Source organism: Bemisia tabaci, chromosome 8, assembly GCF_918797505.1.
Source record: "Bemisia tabaci chromosome 8, PGI_BMITA_v3".
NCBI lineage: Eukaryota > Metazoa > Arthropoda > Insecta > Hemiptera > Aleyrodidae > Bemisia > Bemisia tabaci.
The window spans coordinates 6822045-6842515 of NC_092800.1; the positions used below are offsets into that span (position 1 = coordinate 6822045).

Sequence of the window (20471 nt, forward strand, 5' to 3'; positions counted from 1 at the left end):
CTGAGTTCGCAGTATTTTTCATAATTTTTTCTGACATGGAAAATTGGAGAAAAATAGATTTAAAAGTGAGAAAATGTGCCGCCTGACGTCATCTGGCGGCGTTTTCCATTTAAACACATGTATTTTAGCAGATTCGGTTATTTTGTCATATTCTCTCCAATAATTGTCCAATTTAGAAACCAAGGATATCATCGCGCTCAGATTTCCTAGCAGTGTCATTTTAAAGAGAAAATCCACAAAATTTAAGACACCTGCAAACTCTCTATTGGCGAAATATTCTTGAAAAAAAAAAAAAAAAAAAAAAAAAAAAACATTAAGTCGGAGGGAAATCCGGCGACATCCGAAAGTTCATGCGACGTTCCTCCTTTGCGCGGGAGCACGGTTCAGCATCAAACGATGAAGTGGGCGCTTGAAAAAAGTCGCGGGGGGCGGGAGGCGGGAGGGGGACAATGTACCCGGGCCCGGCCACTCGGGAGCAGTAATAACATTTGCGCGGATCACCGCAGTGCTTACCTCGGAGCCGCGCGATTCTTGAGCTCGCTCGACGAGAGCACTGCGAAAACGGACCGAAAGAAACCGTGGAGCACGCTCGTGTTTATCTCTGTTTATGGCTCCATGTCGGTAATGATAATTTTAGTATTGTTCCCGCGCTTTTATGGTTGCGCCAGCCGTTTTGATCGCTACAACGACTCAATCTTTGTATTAAATGTATGGGTAGTGAAAGTAAAACATGTGCATCTCCAATTGCAAAGTTGCACGCTCAGGGTGACGAAATTTCGTGAAAAATGAAATCTTGAATTTTCACGTGAAATATATCATGAAATTTCAGAAATGTATGAAAGCTATTGACCCAGGATGGAAGGACGGATCAAGCAATCAAGGAAAGGAACACCATAGAGAGGAAGGCTATAGCGATGGTGTTAAATGGAATCCTCTGGGATTCGCGGATTTCCAGAGAGAACAAGAGGAAAATTTCCAACGCTATAGTCAAAAGTATAGTAACGTACGGATGTGAAGTTTGGCAGCTGAAGAAACGGACACAGGATATGCTAAGAACAATGGAGATGAATTTTTTGAGGAGGCCAGCTTTCTAGGAACGATCGAGTCCGTAATGATAGAGTGCGTCAGATAATGGAAATCGAAAATGACATCGTGTTCGACGTCACGACCAAACAGCTTGTCTGGTATGGTCCTGTCAATAGAATGACGGACGAAAGGCTGCCAAAGAAGATGCTTGATTGGGTTCCTCCTGGGAGAAGACGAAGGGGACGCCCAGTGAAAGGTTGGCGACAGGGGGTTATGGATGAGATGAGGGAGTGCCAACTCCCTCATGACCTGTGGGAGGACCGAGTTTTGTGGCGGTTAGGCGTCGTAGAGCGACAGAGAGCGCTGTGGGAGCGACTCTTATGTATGTATGAAAGCTATTGAAAAATACTGGTTCCTTTCGTGCTTCACAAAATGTAAAAATTGTGACTTTCTTCTATTTTTGTGTGTTTGAGTGGGGGTTGTATACTCTAGCCCCTGAAAAATATGAAATATTTCACAGCCTCGTGAAATTTCATGAAATTTCCAATCTTTAATTCCTTTCTTCCGAATCATACTACCCTGTGCACGCTCTCTGTCACATTTTTTTTCAAAAAACCAAACATTGAAGAACAAGTTTGGTTACACGCACCAAAGTCGGTATCACATACTGAATAGTTCGGTAATTATTCATCGAAAAGTTCAGTTCAGCAGACTGTTTCGGTAAGAGTAGACAATTATAATCTAACTATGACAACAATATTTTTTTGTATGTGTGTTGCACTACGTGGTTTCTAAGTTTCCAAGGAAACACCCAGATCCGTAGTAACATGTTGCCTAACAACAAAACTGCACAAGAAGTGAGGCTTAGTGGAAGAGCTTGGTGAAACTAGAAAAATTATTGAATGACAAATTTCCTGTGTTGTTTTGCTGATCTGCCACGAAACAAGCGGGTACCAGGCAGTAAAAACCTAACAATAATAACCTTAATAACCTTAAATAACAATAATAACCAATATTTTTCAGCCTAAAGATAGCTAAGCTAGCCAAAATACATCACTGAACTTACTAACACCTAAAAAGGAGAGCGGTTGAAAAAGCGCCGAGATAATAATTTCTCTTCATCGTAGGAAAAAAATCTGTTCGAGTGAGTGGAAATTTTCATGGATTCAACCATATTGTCATCAATATCAACTTCCTTGATTCTAACCCTCCAACGGTGGTAGCACGAACGAAATCAAACCGCAGAACGGCGGTGAAAATGCGTGGGGAGGGCGAGACATCGCAGAAACAAATCGGAGCGGGAGGGATCGGGCGGTGAAATCACAGCGGGACGGAAAAAAGGATTGTTTTACGCGAGTAAAATGAAGGATGGACGTAATTTATTGCTCTCGCGGAAGGAAAAATATTTATTTAATATTTTCGCCCGCGGACACCATTAACTGTATCGCGGCGTTGTGCACGCACACACAGACACGGGTTCCGGACAGAAAGGGACCACATGTAAATTTGAATTGCTGCTCTCAACTTTCGATGCCGAAGTTGTGCGAGCTGGGTAGAGTGGGAGGTGCACCACAAGGAGTGGAAATGTTGGAGAGCGAAGGAGGATACGTACTGTGAATGGGATTAAGGAACGAACTTTGGAAATAGACAAACTGATCAGAAGGCTGTCGTGCTAAGAAAGAACGCCGTTTGAACATACGAAGGTTGCCAAATTTCCTGCAATTAAGTGTTTATTTTTGAGGAAAGTCATGGATATTTTTCCTTGAAATTTTCAGGGACCCAAGGGGAAATTGCGAAGAAAATAATCTGCAAAATTGGAAGGAAAATATTGATAAGTTGACCAGAAAATTCGTGTTTTATCAAAGAAAATTTGGCAACGCCTGGAGGCTCATACGGCGTTTCTCCTAAGCACGGCAGAATGTCCCGTATTGTCCGGAATTTGCCCAAGATATTCCTTTTCGCTTAGTTTTCTGTTGTATGGACATAAATGGCTTAAATAGGGAAAAGTTTATTTGAAAGTGTTCGATGTTCTCAAAAACTGTGATATTCTCTCCATGTCTTTAGCATCATTCAGCAAACTTCTTAGATTATCATCAAGACCACTTATAAAATATGCTTTCTAAGTCTCTACATTTTCAATTATTATAATACTTAGTTTGTTTTAGATATCTTTCAAACCGATTTCAAGTATTTTTGCAGTTACCCATAGGATCATTTCCTAGAAAAGCCAGCTCTTCAATTGTTTGGAAATGTCATCCAGGGTTTTCAAGATTACGCGATGGAATTGTGAATTTTCTTTACTAAACATTGTAAATTTACATTTTTTGTATTAGTTCGTTCTAGAGATCTATCTGCCTGATTTTGAAGATTTCGGCGCATATTATCAGGTGTAATAACCTCTAATGAGCCCACTTTTTTTTTTTAAAATTTTTGAACTATGACCCGCTTCTTTAAAGGGTCTAGCTGTGTAGCGGCTAGGAGGCAGCCCTTCAGATTATTTTATGTTACATGAACTAATTTTTTGCATGCTTATAGCAATAATACCGGTTCAGTAATTATGAGATGAAATCATGATTTGATCGAAAAATTCCGACGGATAACTGATCATTGCATTCACATGTAGGATAAATTTTCCACGAAAATTAAGATTATTTTCATAACGGATATTGGATGCTATGCAGTCCAGGTTTAATGGTATTAAATTACGTGTTTATTTAAGAGTAATTAATTGATGAGAGGAATGAGCGAAACTACGCCTGGATTGTTGGAACGTTATCGATTCGATAATATTGAACGACATCGATTAATTGCATCGCTGCGAGAGGCAGTCATCGAACAAGGTCACTCAATTACGGTTCAAAAATCGACTTAGGGCTTGTGATAAATTGATTACAAGCTACGGATTGCAGTTCAATCAACAATTTACCGCGATTAACAAAAATGATGAGATTCTTCCCCTAAGTGTCCTAGTATTTACGCAGACGAAGAGTAATAACAACATTAAATTTAGTTTTGAAAGGTATTTTTCTACGTGTAAATTTGTAACTGGTGCTCTATACTACTTTTACTGAGCCAGACAAATTTGAAAACATTGATTTGCGCGTAAAATTTCCCAAAGTAGCATTTATCAACAATTTGGATTACCTCCTTTTTATTCCTGAGACTGCGTTTTGCTTCAGAGGTGCCTTATGTAGTTTACATTGCGATTAAGGTATGTTTAATGTATAGCTTTTATCCTAACTATCCCTTTTCCCCAACTATTTATATTGCTCTTTCTTCGCCGTTTGGTTATCATGGTCACAAAACTTTCAAATCTTTTGTAAGAGCCCACTTACAATGCAATTTTTTGAACTTTCTTCGAAGTTTGTAAACCTTGTATTTTTTTAAATGCTACGTTTGATGCCTCTTTGAAAATTTTTCAATCACAGTGTACTCCACTCTACTTACAAAAAAGTGCTGTTTAACGAATGATATTAATTTCGGCAGTTACTGCAAGCTTCAAACTTTTAGTTTAATAAAAATTCACTCATCACATCCTGTTCGTTCATAGAAACAAACTTCCTCAGGCACCTCACTCCAATCCCTTGCAAATAAAACTCACCCACTCGTAAGTTATGAATGTGCAAACGCTTGAATGAGAAGGACTTTCGAATGGGCTGCAAAAAATTCTCCCAGCCCTGCAGTAATACGTCAACCTCGGTCTGTCGCGGAAGACTGCAAAGCGAAGCTTACAGATAGTAAATCTTATGTAAAAGGGTCACAAGTGCTCGCCATTATGAGTGTAATGTTCGCCAAAGATATAACACTTCCATTAAAACTCGTGCAACTCAAATAAATAAAACCGGTGCCGTTAAAATGAAGCATCCCAGTTTTCGGGTGGACTCTACAACACACGAGAACTCAAGAACTTCAGAGCCTCATCTGAGAAATGGAATTTTTTTTCAACCCATACCCATTTTAATTAACCTAGTCAAATTAACCCAAGTCTTGCTAAGACAAAACGTGCCTTGCGGGTTGTATGGGCCTGATACAAACGAGCTTTAGATGTTGGTCTACAAAGACATTATAAATAATAATTCGACATCAAATTGATAAAAAAGAGAGAAAATCAAGTGTCAACACAGCCTAACGTAGGAGAGTCTTAATCAGGGCTCGTTTTTAAACTTTTCTACCAAATCTGAGCGACACCTCATGGGTAGCATAGAGCGAGGCATAGCGAATTCACGCCTCACGACAGCGCGCCTTCAATTTTGTAGATGCAATAAGGACATCCATCAAGTACGAATAGTTGTATCTCTGCGCCGTCATCGACGGGCGTTGGTGTGGTGCGTCTCGTACTTCTGATATTTGCGAAAAGTTAAGGTTACGCTTGTTGAAAATATGCTGTGAAATTTTTAAATCACTATTCATTTTAAAAAATAAAACAAAGTATTTTGTAGGTTTTTCAAGCGCACGTCTGAAAATTACATTAGTATTGTGAGTAAGTGAAATTTTAATTATAAGAAACGTGTATCGGAATGCTTCAATGTGTACATTATCTAGTAGCCTATTCTGAGTGTCAAGTACACGAAAAAAAATGTTATGGGTTATCCCCAAAAATTGTGGTACTACCCAAATTTGTTGATAATATGGACATTTCCGATAAAATGTTATGGTACCACGACTCAAGTTGAAATAGTAACCTAATTTTTTGGAGTATTACCGCAATTGAATCGGTGAGATCAAAAATACACAAACTCGGTAATTCGAAAATGTGCAAATTTCATTATGGACGGTCAATTTTTATAAAGATTATTGAAGTTAGCACATCTGTTCCAACTCGGACCTTTAAAATGTCCGTAAATGCTTGTCTTTCGGCACCAAAAATCTTTTTCCTAGACTAATTTCTTCATCCACTGTGCAGTTTTCAGTGTGTCTTGATTACTTTCATTTTTCCGAGTTGGTGTGTTTTCGTTCTCACCGATTCAATTATTTGGGGTACTAACACAATTAATTGGAAATGTCCAAATCATCCAACAACCTCGTGCTTTATTTTTCCGTCTGGTCCACTCCGACAATACTGGACGAGAAAGCAGAAAATCAGACGTGAAATCAGAGCGCCTGAAGTAAAAATGTACTTAGCCTGTAATTAACCGCCTTCCAGGGAGGTTAATTCCCCATTAACGGACAGGGCCCGGAAGCTCCAACGGTATCGCTCATCTGTCCAGGTGCACGATCGCCAAGTCGCGTCCTCAACTCTGCTCATTACTGTCGTGCTAAGGAAGAACGCCGTATGAACCCTCAGACGTTGCCAAATTTCCTTTGATAAAACACGAATTTCCTGGTAAACATGAATATTTTTCTTCCAATTTTTCAGATAATTTTGTTCGCAATTTCACCTTAAGTCCCTAAAAATGTCCAGGAAAAATGTTTATATCTTTCCTCAAAAATAAACATTTTATTGAAGGAAATTTGGCAACTCTCGAAGGTCCATGCGGCGTTCTTCCTTAGCACGGCAGAATAGTTGGAAAATTGTTATTTAATGAAAACCATCTGACAACCAGATGGAAAGATAAACGATTGCAACGTAATACTGTCTATGCTAATATGGGATGAGGTTGCCATGACAATTCCACCTCGCCTCGACCTGATGAGTGCGTAAGAGATTGAATCTGTGGTGCTCATTCGTTTAATAGGACGTACTTTTGCCAAACGGAACTATGTGCATGATGACGTGAGCCCTGTTAAGCATATATTCTTATGGATCTCGGGGCGCATGTTTAAATGCACTTAGTTCCGTTTGACAGAAGTACGTTCAATACACGAGACGGGTATTAATCCACCATGCATAAGTAGAAGTACGAATGACAGCGTTTCTTCGGACCGGGTGCTTTATTCGTAAAATGTGTTTTTATTTAAGGAGTATTAACCGATAGCTAAAAGCTCGATTTTAAAATTATGGAAGCTATAATGGTAAGAATAATGTGTTTGCGTCTTTAAAAAAACTGTGCAAAGAAGGTTTATTATGTTACGGTGTGTTTATTTCACAAATGATAATGCTCGCATCAAACATTTTCGTAAATAAAAATACATTATAGGCTAATATGAAAACTGGAATTAGTTTTAATTGCTAGCTTAATTTGGACACTCAATTGAACATGGGGGAAAATTTACATCATTTAGGAGAAAAAAAATAATCACTTTCATTTGTACACTGCGTGTTTTATAGTGTTTATACGACGATTCATCATGAAATGAAGCTCGAAAAAAGTGTCCAGCCTTAAAATTTCAGTATACATCTGTTATTAGTAAAATAAATGTTTTAATTAAAACGAAATTAAACTCGTTTCAAAGGACCCCTCCCATGGAATAGATCAAAGAAAGCTGTGATTAACTTACGATATCTGTGGTTGCATAATCTAATGCGAGGAGGCGAGTACTCAAAGAAGTAGCTTTTATCCTGAAACAAAAAAGAGAGCAAAATTTAGAATTAGAAATCGACGTGTAAACTGGCCATTGCCTGGTAACTTTGAGATTATGTACATAAAATATTGACGAGGACATACATACCCGAAGTATGTACGCATATCATAGAGGACCAACGGTAGCAATGGAATATTCCGTGGAAAATTGGCCGAAATATTATGTTTATATTCCAGAACCTCACGTCTCCAAGGGACATTGCTCCTTTTCCATATTTACAAGGCGTGCCTCTGAATGAATTCAGAAATCGCGAGTAGGAGGAAAAGAAAACTCATAGAGCTTCCTTCACTAGGAGCCACATTTAAGTTCTGTCTCATTTCAGATAATTGGAGTCAAAATACAAGAACGCAAATATCCACTCTAACGAATCTAAAAGATTCAAAATGATAGGAAGAGCTGAGAAGGCAACTTCGAATTTAAGTGGTGCAGTGTTATGATTAAAGTATGATTTAAAGCCCGATCCCATTTCAATTTCATAGGTTGGGGGGGGGGGGGGGAGCGTGGGGTACAGGAAATTTCGGCGCACACATTCAGACGCTTCGGCAAATAACGGCACGGATTTGAAGAGTTCAAACACCGCCCGAGCTACTTTTAAATTCAGTTAAACCAAAATTGGTCGAATGAAGTTATGCAGCTTTAAAGCCAGTGAAACACTTAAAACTTGTTTGTTATGCAAATGGACTTAAATTCCGAACTGCCCTTCATTGTTTCACATTCCCTGCGGCTGCGAGGGTAAATTTTTAAATCGCCCGTTGCCCTCTCTCAATTGTGACTCATCAAAATTAGTGACGTTTGAATTTTTCAACCATACTCTAATGCCTAGATTTTGACCTTTCTCTCCGCTAATTGCTTGATATTCCTCTCATACTCTTCCCCGGTGAAAAGTGAAAAGCCTTTATTAGCCCATTGTACACGGATAGAAACTTCAACTTTTAGGACTCCAGTGCTGATCTTTCAAAATTAGCCACCTGACAGTAGTTTGATGACCATCGAGCGATTCGTTATTCGTTATACAAATAAAACTTTATTTGGTAAACTTATTGTGATCACTGCTCAGGCTAGATAGCCAGTAAAAAGTAAGATAAGCGTATAGTTATCTGTTGGAAAAAAAAATGCTGGATCCCCAAAAGTGGAAAATTCCACCATTGCTGGGATATCAAACTTGGGACTCGGCTTGTTCAGGTTCTCTCCTGAAAGTGAGGGTGTACCTCTCATGTATTATATTGAAAATAAGACTAGAAAAGGCATTTGGCTCGCAGTCCAGAAGTACAGACAAAAATCCGAAATCGGACACTATTTTCCCTCTAGGCGATAGCATGATGACAATTTGACTTTTTGTTTTTATACATGAAAGTTGCTTTCGAATGGAGGCAAAATTAAAAAATTAGGAATAAAATGGGTTTTTCTCTACAGAAGAAAATACTGAGAATAGTCAACTCCTTCCAGGGACCAATTATCGATCTATGAAAATATAATTCTCTCCGTATCGTTCTCAAGGGATAAGAAAACGAATTTCACCAGAATCAGCCTTTCTACGTAAAAGGTCATCTAATTTCCCCTAATGTTCTATTTTTCTACCGGAAACAAACTAAACAAAATTCTGAACAAAAATTCAGTAAGTATATGTTGTGGAATCTGGAAAAAAATTACAGAAAGTGCCAAGGTGTTAGATTGTCTAGTGTCCTGTGAAAAATAAAATAAAATACCAGAGGTAATTATGCGACATGAAACCAATTTGGGGTAATTCTGGTGTAAATCATCGCATAACTCATATATACCTTTTTAATTTTGATCGGCGAGTGGAGAGGGAATTTTTTTTGGGTTACATGTTTGAATCTACTGCATGAGAGGTGCATTCTCGTCATCATAAAACGTTTCCACATGAGGCATCGTCTACGAAAGACTGCAGAGAGGAAATTTGTCAAACAAAATTCGTTTAATGTGATAAAAATGGTAAAAATTGCGCAGCGGACAAGGTTGTGAGATTCTCCGAAAATTATTTTCAAACCCCTTATGCAAAATGGAATAAACTGCCGAAAACGGCAACCTCGTAGCCGGATGGCGGGAGATTAGCATGATGACGAGTGTTTCGGATTTTGACTGATCTTCCGGGTCGGGCGACAAAGTATGCAGTCAACTTCCTTGGTTGCAGAGTATGTCGTTATGTTGCCACACTTAGATGGCGTCTCCCGATATTTTTCGGCAGTTCCAGAGGGAACTCGAGACGAGTGGTGTGTGATCCGGCAAGAGGCGCCCAACGTATAGAGCCAGCGCGGCAAATGTTCATTTGTCATCATTTCGCAGTGCAGCGTTGTCAAATGTGACGGATTTAATTCTAAAATTATTGTAGCGGTGTCATCTCAATCAGCTCTTGAGCGGAAAGAATTTCGCTATTTTCAGCGAGACGATAACGCACGAGACTTAAGACAGTATGTTGGAATTTTTTAGCCAACGTGCATTAAAAATCAGCATAAAGCTGAAAACCTCAGTGCAGAGGGAAAAAGCTCATATGAGTACAATTTTTCTTCAAAGAGATACGCTGTTTGATGCAACACTAGTAACGACCATTCATTTTGACGTTGGCTAAAAAATTCTAACATACTGTCTTTTGACCCGTGCGTCTACCGCAATCAGTTTATGTACGACACTTAAGGTGGGCAGAATGGACCATTAGACAAGGCACGAATTCAAACATCCTGACACATGTCTCTTAACCAGAATTCCACATAGAATACGATTCTTGCATCCAAAATTACCGGAATTGACTCCTAACTCAGATATTAACGTTTATTTTTTACATTGGTCACGGGATTTTTGAATGGCCCGATCACAAGAAACGCAATACTCTACATGAGTCCAATCGTGTACTACGACGATTTTGGCAGGTTTCTCAATCGAGCACTGTTCATTGTTCATTTCTCACCCTGCGTCGTTCACACTATGAACAAGATGCTATAAGCTGAGCCAAAGCGTCAAAATTGAGGTGGTCAGATTTTTAAATCGCAAAGACTGTTATGGTAACTTTTAGTGTGCGATTTGACTCACGTAGACCATTGCATTTTCATGAGTGGGAGGTTTGAATTCACATATCAAGAAACACTAAGCATCTTCCTTACTTAATTATTTGTCCGGACGACGTTTCGGAGGGTTCGCTGCCCACCTTCTTCAGCGACGATAGTGCGACTGCCGGTTCGTTGCCGACGATAGTTTGAGTTTTTAAATTTTTAGCGATTTTATTCTTAATTTCAGTGTACTTTCCTTGTTTTTTTAGCCTTATTTTCATTATCATTTCATGTATCAGAATGATTAACTTCCAGCCCTGTGTAGTTTTCCAATGCTGTATCATACTACTGGAAAATCGCTCATAAACACTGAAAAAAATATAGTAGATTTTACCAAACTCGGACACAGTGAAACCAGTATGGTAACAAATACTGGGCTGTACGGTAGTATTTACTATTCTATGGTAAGTATCAACCGAATTCTGGTGAAAACTACCATAATTCTGGTTATTTTCACTAAATTGTAGCACTGTGTAAAAAATCAAGTAGATTTATAGTAGATGTTACTATACTTTTTTTTCAATGAAGAAATGCAGTACCAAAAAGATCAGCTTTCGCACTGAAAAAAAATTCTCGGCGTTTTTACCAAGGTCCGATGGTACCTTTACCATCTCACTTTTTTTACCAATTATTGGTAATTTTACCAAGACAGACTGGTAAGCTTACCTAAAAACCGGTATTTTTACTGTTTCTTTCAGGTAAGAATACCACTTGTATTGGTAATCAATTCCCGGTAAATTTGCCATTTTATCCCGGTAATTTCACCACAGTCGATAAAAAATATTGGCATTTTTACTAAGGTCCAGTAAAATTACCGAGAAAGTTCAACAATTTTACCGAGATTTCTCGGTAAAATTACCAATTCCATAAATGGTAATTTTACCAAGAAAAAACTGGGATCAAATAGAACCCTGAATTCTTTGAAATTTTACCTTTTTCTTAGTAAATACACCGAGATTTTTTTTTCAGTGCGGGGGTTTGGTCCAGTTTCGATGAAACTCGCTTTAACGGACCCGTATCCGGTCCGAGGAGGATCCCCATCAAAACGTGGAAACATCGCCACGTTTAAAAGAGGAAATAAATCACCGGGGACAGGAAGCCGGGAGCCTCAACGCGACAACGGCGGGACGCGAAACAATGCTGAGTGGTGGCTTTTCGGGGCCTTATCACCGCGGCGCGAGACGTGGCGCGCGCCGCGGCCGGCCGGCGTCTTCACTGCGGTTTACATCATTAATTATACACATTACCGCGTCAACGCCATCTCGAAAGTTGCCGACTCACCTCTCAAATCCATGATACTTCCGAATTCGGAATCGCTACTCCCATACGGATACATCCGTGTGGAAAAAAAGTTAGGTGGCATTTAACATACTCTGGTTACACGCACTGAAAAAGAAATGTGCTTGCCTCAAGCATGATGATTCTTGAATTTGCCGCCAAGAATTTTTCTATCTTGATTTAAGCTGAATTTTCCTTGATACAAGGACAATAAGGCTTGGGTTAAGCAAAAAAGTAGTTTACATTAAGCAGCAAAATTCTTGATTTAAGAAAAAATACTTCTTGGTGGCAAATTTAAGATTTTTTTTTTCAGTGGACAGTATGGTAACTTCCACCAAAATTATTGTCACAATAAAGAAAAATCTTGTTACTTTCACAAAAATTTTGATAAAAGTTACCATACTCTCCGGTTGTGCCGTTTCTTCACCAGGATATAGTAAATGCTACCTAATTTATTCCGTGGACGAGTTATCAACTTTCTTTATTTATTGTCTGACCCTATTTTGATGATCGGAGATTCGTAAGAAAGGGACTGTCCATAAATTACGTTACCATAAATTAAGTAGGGGGGAGGGGGGTCTAGCGGTGGATGACGGTTAGTGACAGGGAGGGAGGGGGGAGGTCAAGTCATAGATGACGTGATCTTTTCCGAAGGCGAAAATACTGAAAATGCTTGCTTGAAATTTGACTATATCCACTAATTTTTATCGATTTTTTGCGTCACACCCTGAATAATGGGGGAGGGGACGCTTACGATGATGTAATTTTTAGGGAAGGGTCTAGCAGTGGATGACGGTTGGAAACAGCGAGGGAGGGGGGGTCGAAAAATTGAAAAAAAATGGGTGATGTAATTTATGGACGGCCCCAAAGTGACTTTCAACAAACGGCAAAGCCGGATCCAGGGGATTGTAGGTAGGGGGCGTGCGCCCTCCCCTGTTCATAATCACTCCAGTGAAGATCAAGATTTAAGTATTAAACATTTTTGACAAAAGTCGTCTCCCTGCAGGCGAACGCAGAAACTATTAAAAGCGCATATGCGTGATGGTAAGTTTGCGTATATTTAATAGAAATAAGGCATTTCGAAATAAAAGGACTCTAGGCGAAGTAGGATTTTGAACACTTCAAAGGAAATTCGGCAATGAGAAGGAGATTCAGGACACTAAAAACAAACGCGACTTGAAGAGGAGCTTGAGGAATGAGCTGAAACGCCTCTCCGTGACGCTTTCTGGTATTGAGCTGAGCTGTCGACTAGGTTGCTAAATTACATTGTAAAAGTCGTGATGGAGCTCCGCTGCGAGTGTCTGGAATTTTAGAATTTACCCTCTATTCCTCCGTAAATTTTTCGAGAAGCACGATGGCGCCACTACTTTTATCTTAAAACGACTTCCAAGTTTATAGAATCTCTTAAAGGTAAACCTTCAAGAAAGGAACATTGCATCAATACAGCAGATTTCACATTCGTACATACAATTTTAATAAATTACTTTTATTCCCAAATTTGGCTGGCTAAGCTGTATAGAATATGGTGATTGATTAAAAAATCGGGCTCCAAGCCAAAATAATAATAATAATTGGCTTGTAGCTCGATTTTTAATCAATTACTATGTAATTTTTATAAACTTCTCCATGCGCAGGCGGAGACAAGCACAAGAGGAGGCATTGGCAGCGGGTAGGGCTAAATATATTCACAGAGTTGCAGTTTTAAAATTAAATTAAGAACAAGCAAAAGTAGATAGTCAGGGCCGAATTAAGGGTGTGGCCACATGGGCCGTGACCCATGGCGGGAAATCCAGGGGGCGGCCAATGTGCAATTTTTTAAATGTAGGTATAAAAAACAAATCGGATTTAGAAAAAAATTACAAACGAGAAAAAGCGACAAAATCTCTCATTTCCTCAGAGTACAGTAATTTCTAATTTTGTCGTCTTCCAGTGATACAAGAGACAGCACCTATAATTAGTCGAGTTAAGAGAGAGACCAAAAAAGCAATTTGGCCTGGAACGGCGCGACTTAGACAGAGATGATGACGGGGACTTAAGATGAAAAGGAGAAGCCCTCGGCGCGGCGCGGCGTGCGGTCGGCATGTAACACATATTAGCGCCTACAAGACTGCAAAAATACTTCACGCATTGCATCAAACACAGTGCGGTCACTGCGGTCAGCGTGAAACAGATGGCGGACGCATTGCTTCAATAACAGTGCGGTCAGCGTGAAATGCATAGCGCCTACAAGACTGCGTGAATACTTCACGCATCGCGCCAAATACGGTGCGGTCTGCGCGGCAGCGCGGCGCGGTGGCTGAATTTAAAATCATTAAACCACATTTATGTTTGTTCTTCCATAATTTTTTCGTTCATTTCTTATAGACGGAAGGCTTTGTCCACACAGAGGTAGGTTTACGAAACTTAACTATCGCTCAAAAAGGAACGTTGGGGTACTAAGAAACGGAAACCTGACGTTAACTGAAAAAATTCTCTGGCCCGTGAGATTCCGTTACGAACAGCTTTTACTGTATTCGTCGACTCCTAAACGAAAGAACGTAACTTCATTCCAAGCTTGCCAAATTGACTCGAGCAATTAATTTATTTTACAAAAATGTACCTGTGCAATTTTGATCCGAAACTTGTCCAATTTTTGCATTAAGTCCGAGGGAAAATCAGTGACATTTTCAATTATATGCCATTTGCGAATATAAATTTGGCAACATGGAAATGGAGTTACATTATTTTGTCAGGAAAGTAACGTATTCTGCCGTGCTAAGGCAAGACGCCGTATGAGCCTTCAGGTGTTGCCAAATTTCTCCTGGCAAATCACTAATTTTCAGAAAATTTTTTGAATATTTTTCTTCCAATTTTGTCTTTTAATCCTTAAAATTTTGTTTGGTTTTTGATAAGAGAACGAGAGACACAGTAGCCCAAATAAAGACAACAATAAAAACACACTAAAATACAAAAAACAAATGGGTATACAAGGCTAGAGGAGACATAAAACAACCAGGAAGTTTCGGGCCAAACTACATGCCCATTCTCAACTGGAACAGAAGCTTAACAATTTCTCCTCTAGCCTTGTATACCCATTTGTTTTTTTGTATTTTAGTGTGTTTTTATTGTTTGTAATTTGATATAAAGTGTCTGAAAATTCCAAGGAAAAATATTCAAAATTTTCCTTAAATATAAACATTTTATCAAAGGAAATTTGGCAACCCTTGAACGTTCACACGGCGTTCTTCCTTAGCACGGCAGTATTATGGAAACGATAATGATTTCAAAACAGTGAGAAACAATTTCAACCGGGGATTTAACGATGAGCGGCATAAGATTTTAAAAACCCTTACACCTGCCGTCATTCGGACTCCATTGTTTATGCTCGGGGTTCAGTCGTATTTCAGGCTCTCCCGTCGGCGAGGTTTATAAATGCGCCTAAATAAAACAGGCTAATGGAAGCCGGGCACCGCTTCCTCTAATACTCCATGTGTGCCCGCCCCGCAGGTATTCATCAAAACGGGCAGAATTAATTGAAGTTCATTATTGCTTATTAAAACTTGCGAGATAACCGGCTCGCAGTAGCTTTTAAACTTCGTTAAAGCCCCGGACGCTGGCCTGGCCTGGCCTGCCCCTCCGCGAGTGGTCCAAACTTTTAAGATCTGTGAATACGCACTCTCGACCCCCGGTCTACATGTGCGGATTTGTTTGTCTGGCACATACAAATCCGCCGACCCATTCCGCCGTGTTAAGGAAGAACGCCGTATGAACATTCGAGAGTTGCCAAATTTCCTTCGATAAAATGCTCATTTTTGAGGAAAATTATGAATATTTTTCCTTGAAATTTTCAGACACTTTAGATCAAATTAGAAACAAAATTATCTAAGAAATTGGCAGAAAAAAATTCAAAAATTGTCCTGAAAATTAGTGATTTGCCAGAAGAAATTTGGCAACGCCCGAAGGCCCATACGGTGTTTTCCCTTAGCACGGCAGCATTCCCTCGCCTACCGCACGGAATTCTCCTGATGCCCCTTCGTTCTGCTTAAGATTCAGGCTTTAACGAGGGCATTTTAACCTCTCTGAATTCCTCTCGTGGCCTCTCTGTCTGAAATATACTCTACATTATTTGCTTTTAGTATCGAAATTCTCACCGAAAGTAGGCGTAATGGAACAAAAATCGGGGAATATAAAAATTTAAATAAAATATATCGACGGTGATACTACTAGATCACGTATTTCGGTTGGCGACGTTGCAGACTTCCTGTCATACTTTATTTTTTAAATGGCAAACTACTCAGCGTCAATTCTTGAAAACTACCGTGATTTTTCTTCTCAGTACGAAGAAAACTCTGTGAAAACTTCCAGAAATGCTATTGATTTGTTCTCCTTCAAAAACATAAAATCGGTGTGGAGGTTTTTAAACACCACAAATAAATACGTGGTCTGGTAGATCCACCATCGTTATAAGGTTTTTGTGACAATGCTTGTAGTGAACTAATGTGCTCCGTAAATGTATCCTTCAAATTTTCGCTGGATTGACTGGACCGACTTTTGCAAGTCTCTGTTGTTGAATGAAGAACAACTTAATCAGCCGAAGCACATAAAAAATAACGATTTGATTTCGGGAAAGGCTGCACAGCGATACAAAAGATAAATAAAAATAACCCGGAACGTTTAGAACATGTTTCATTTTTACCTGGACATAACAAGATTTTTTGTTTTTTTGTTGTTGTTCAATATAATTTTGGATCTGCACATTAATTTGTGGTACGCAACATCCTTATCAAAATCAAGTAAAAATATCACTCCTCACCAAATAAAGAGTGATTATCCTTGCCCTTCAAAAATTAGGTTTTTTTTCTGATTCAATCAAAAGAAAATCGATGGGTGTGCTAATAAAACAACACACGTTTAAAAATCAAATCTTTCGTGTATATTTTATGTGTTTGAAAGAAAATATGTTCAGTCATACATTGGCTTGAAATGGTTAGTCAAAACATTTTTATAAAATTCTCCTATATAAAGTGATCGTCCAGCACCAATATCCAGCCATAGTGTTGAATTCTTCCCCCTCATGAAAATAAGTGCGCGCGGCTCATTTGAAAGTTGCAATCAGTGGCGTGGCGTGCTTTGCGATATATCGATTGATCTGCCATTTAAACCTATGGAAAAGGATCGATGAACAGGGTGTTCACAGCGAACACCTTAATAATCGATTCTTTACAATAGGTTTAAATGGCATAACAATCGATATATCGCAAAGCACGCCACGCCACTGGTTGCAATCGTGATGAATGGTCTCAGGATTTAGCCATCCTAGTAGTAGTCTCAAAGTACCTTGCGCTCAAAAGGAACTCATCTTGTTCTTTGTAAGGAGGGGTCAAAGATTGTATACAACATTTTTACCTGTAATTTTTTATATACTTTGTGTGAGATCGTTTTTTGCTTCCTATGCGTCTGGAGCAGTCGATCAATACGACCCGATCCGGGTGCGTCTGTGATTATTCGGACGTATTTCTGCCCAACGGAACTATGTGCATTATGACGTGAGCCCTGTCATGCATATACCCTTATGGATCTCAGGGCTCATGTCTTACTGCACATAGTTCTGTTTGGCAGAAACACCTTATTCGAGGCTCTAAAAAGGAGCGGAGCGAAAAAAAAGAAGCTTTCCGTTGTAGAATGATTGATGCACTCATCTAACGAGGGGTCCATACCGGTGGCGAGGCGTGAATGATCGATTATCGATAGTTTCCAATTTGAAGCTGTGGTATAGAATCGATTATTAAGGTGCTCGTTGCGAACACCCTGTTTATCGATCCTTTTCTATATGTTTAAATGGCACATCAATCGATGTATCGCATAGCACGCTACGCCGCTGATCCATGCCCTGCTCCTTTTTGATCAGAACCTGCGTTGTGTTCTACGCACCTTCACAGACGCGCGCTAGCTGCGTATTGCCACGTTTCTCGAATAGTTTCTGAAGAGTAAGATTTATAGTTATATTCGAGAGAGCTAGGAAAATTCTTTCACAACTCTTAGGGGACCATTCAAATGCAGTATATCAGGATCTAGGAAAATAAGGAATTGGTCCATGAAAAAGTGTGTATAACAATTCACAAAATTTGATGCAAATTCCATGGAGTAAGTCTAAATTGGACTGCATTTTGCAATTTGGACTTATAAATTCTGGCTCATCTGAAAAAACACTCATGTGCTTAGGGTAACGAATGGCACATACGTTGTTTTTAAACCGGGCTAGAATTTATAGTTCCAAATTGCAAAATGTAGTCCAATTAGTTGTTCCCCTCGTGGAATAACGCAACTATTTTCCAATATTGCCTGATTTTCCCGCGAAAATTGCATTTTTACCAAAAGAATTTTGAGATATTATGACTGGAAATTTCTCTCATTTTTCTTTTGATCTCGTATATGAATTAGACAAATTTTTGACGAGAACTTTGCTGGTTTATCTTCGTAATAAATGTAATTGTTTCAGTCAGTTTTACAACACTGGAACAGAATTACGTTCCCTCGTCCGGAAAACGACGAATTTGATCAGACTCGGCAAAAATGGATGAAATTCGAAGCATATTGATGCGAGCAAATTAAACTTTGAGACTGTTAATAACATCATGCATATTATATAGTTATTATTCCTTTAAAAATTGGTTGAATTTCGTCATAGCGTGCGCCCTATTGGTTAGAGTGGAGGAAGGGTATTTTACAAATATACCCAAATGAATATTTGATCCTATCGACGCAAAGAAGGGGAATGATTCATCATGCCTCTCACGAAAAAACGTAACTCTATTTGAATGCTGCCAAATTCCACTTCGAAAATTACATTTTTACTAATAGTATCTTAGGGAATTCTATGCTGAAAATTTCCTTGATTTTTCTTCAGACCTCATGCAAATATCAGAAACATTTCAGAAGAAATATTCACATGTTCATTTTTGTAAAAAAAATCACTTGCTTGAGTCGCTTTTACAACCATGGAATGAAGTTACGTCCCTCCATCCGACAAATTTACCGTATTCTTTCGTCCAGAAGTTGCTGAAGACAGAGCATTTTTTTATCATCCCTAATTGTTTATTCAATTTACAGTTTTAAATTTGCTGGAGAGGAAGCCTTTCATGAAACCACAACTTCACCATTAGGTTAATATGCAGAGACCAATCTCACTCATAAAGTCGAGCTACATACCATTCAGTCTGCAAATAAATAAGCCGAAAGTGGTAGAGGATTTTCGAACCGACGAAAAAAAAAACGATATCGAGCAGTCAATTAAACTGAATTAACTCCATTTTTTTCGTTCATTTGTAAAAAAACGAACATGGCGCGCATATGAATTTTTCCATCGTCAGGCAGTAATTGGCATATGTTCAACTTTATTGCCTTTCGATCGTCCTGAGGGTTGCCACATTTCCTTCTATTAAAGTAGAAATACTCCGCGGCTTAGAAGTGTGAGACAATGCCCTATAATTTTGTAGTTTTGGAGAGTCAGCCTCAATTATTGAGGCGGCATTTTATTTGGTGTGTCATGATATTGCACAATAAAAAATGGTGAGCTCTGGAACGTTCCTGCACGGTTCACTCCACATTATTATATTTCGACGCCTTCTTTCCTACCCTTTGGTGGTGTAATAGTTCCAGGAAAACTCGACGGGTATACGCTTATATGAATCTAAAAAAAAATTCAGGTTCATAAAAGAAGTGTGCTCATAAAGGTCGTCGTATTTAACGCGCTTAATTTTCCCTGAATGACTGAAAATGTAACAAACGAATTTCATACAGCTGCAGGAAAAATACTCCAAAATGTAATGCGATCTTATTAATAAATGCTTGAAAAGTAAACAGTGGATATTTGTTGACATTGTGGAAGTATCGTCTGAATTGATGAAATTATAATGAAAATACAAATTTCTCTTTTGCGCCTGTTTAATTTGATTTTGAGAGTTGAATTCCTTTTTTTTTGTATTTTTGGTAGACGTTTTAGATTAGAAAAAGATAAGAGGAGAGTGATGTTGAATCATGGCAAAGTCACCGCATTACTGCATGAAAGATTCATGATTCACAGAGTGAAAAAGGGAAATGCCTTCAAAATATTGGTTATGCATTTTGCATTACGTTAAAGTTGCTGTAGTTGTCACAGAGCGCCGTGGTGAATTACATGATATGGCAATAGCAATAATCATCTTATTTTGATACAAACGTAAACAAGTTGCGTTCTCACTAAAGATTGGTGGTATGGTGCAAGCTGAGGTAACGAACCGAATATCGAAATGAACTTAGTATATATGCAGTGGCGAGGTATGAATGATCGATTATCGATAAGTCCCTGTTTACAACTATGGTAAAAAGTCGATTATCAAGGTGTTCGTTGCAAACACCCTGTTTATCGATCCATTTCCATGGATTTAAATGTCAGATCAATCGATGTATTGCACGAATATGTGCGTTAATTAAAAACGTGAAAAAGAAGAGGGAAAATAGGACACGGTTGACTGAATCTGACGAATGGAATTCGAAAATCAGCTGGCTTCCTATCTAAGAATCCTATCGGTGCAGTAAATTGGAAGGCAGTGATCGTGATAAAGACTTACAGACGGGAGGGAAGGATCGACGAAGAATTAAAAATGCCTGAAAATGACAGCGAGT

General features: G+C 38.9%; 1 protein-coding gene across 1 annotated transcript in view; it reads right to left on the reverse strand.

Annotated features, from left to right (window-relative positions):
- The window catches only part of LOC140225303 (uncharacterized), a gene marked incomplete in the record, with an annotated part of 187734 nt that overhangs the window by 106125 nt on the left and 61138 nt on the right, over window positions 1-20471 (reverse strand). The window contains 1 exon segment of the mRNA XM_072303742.1: window positions 7405-7465.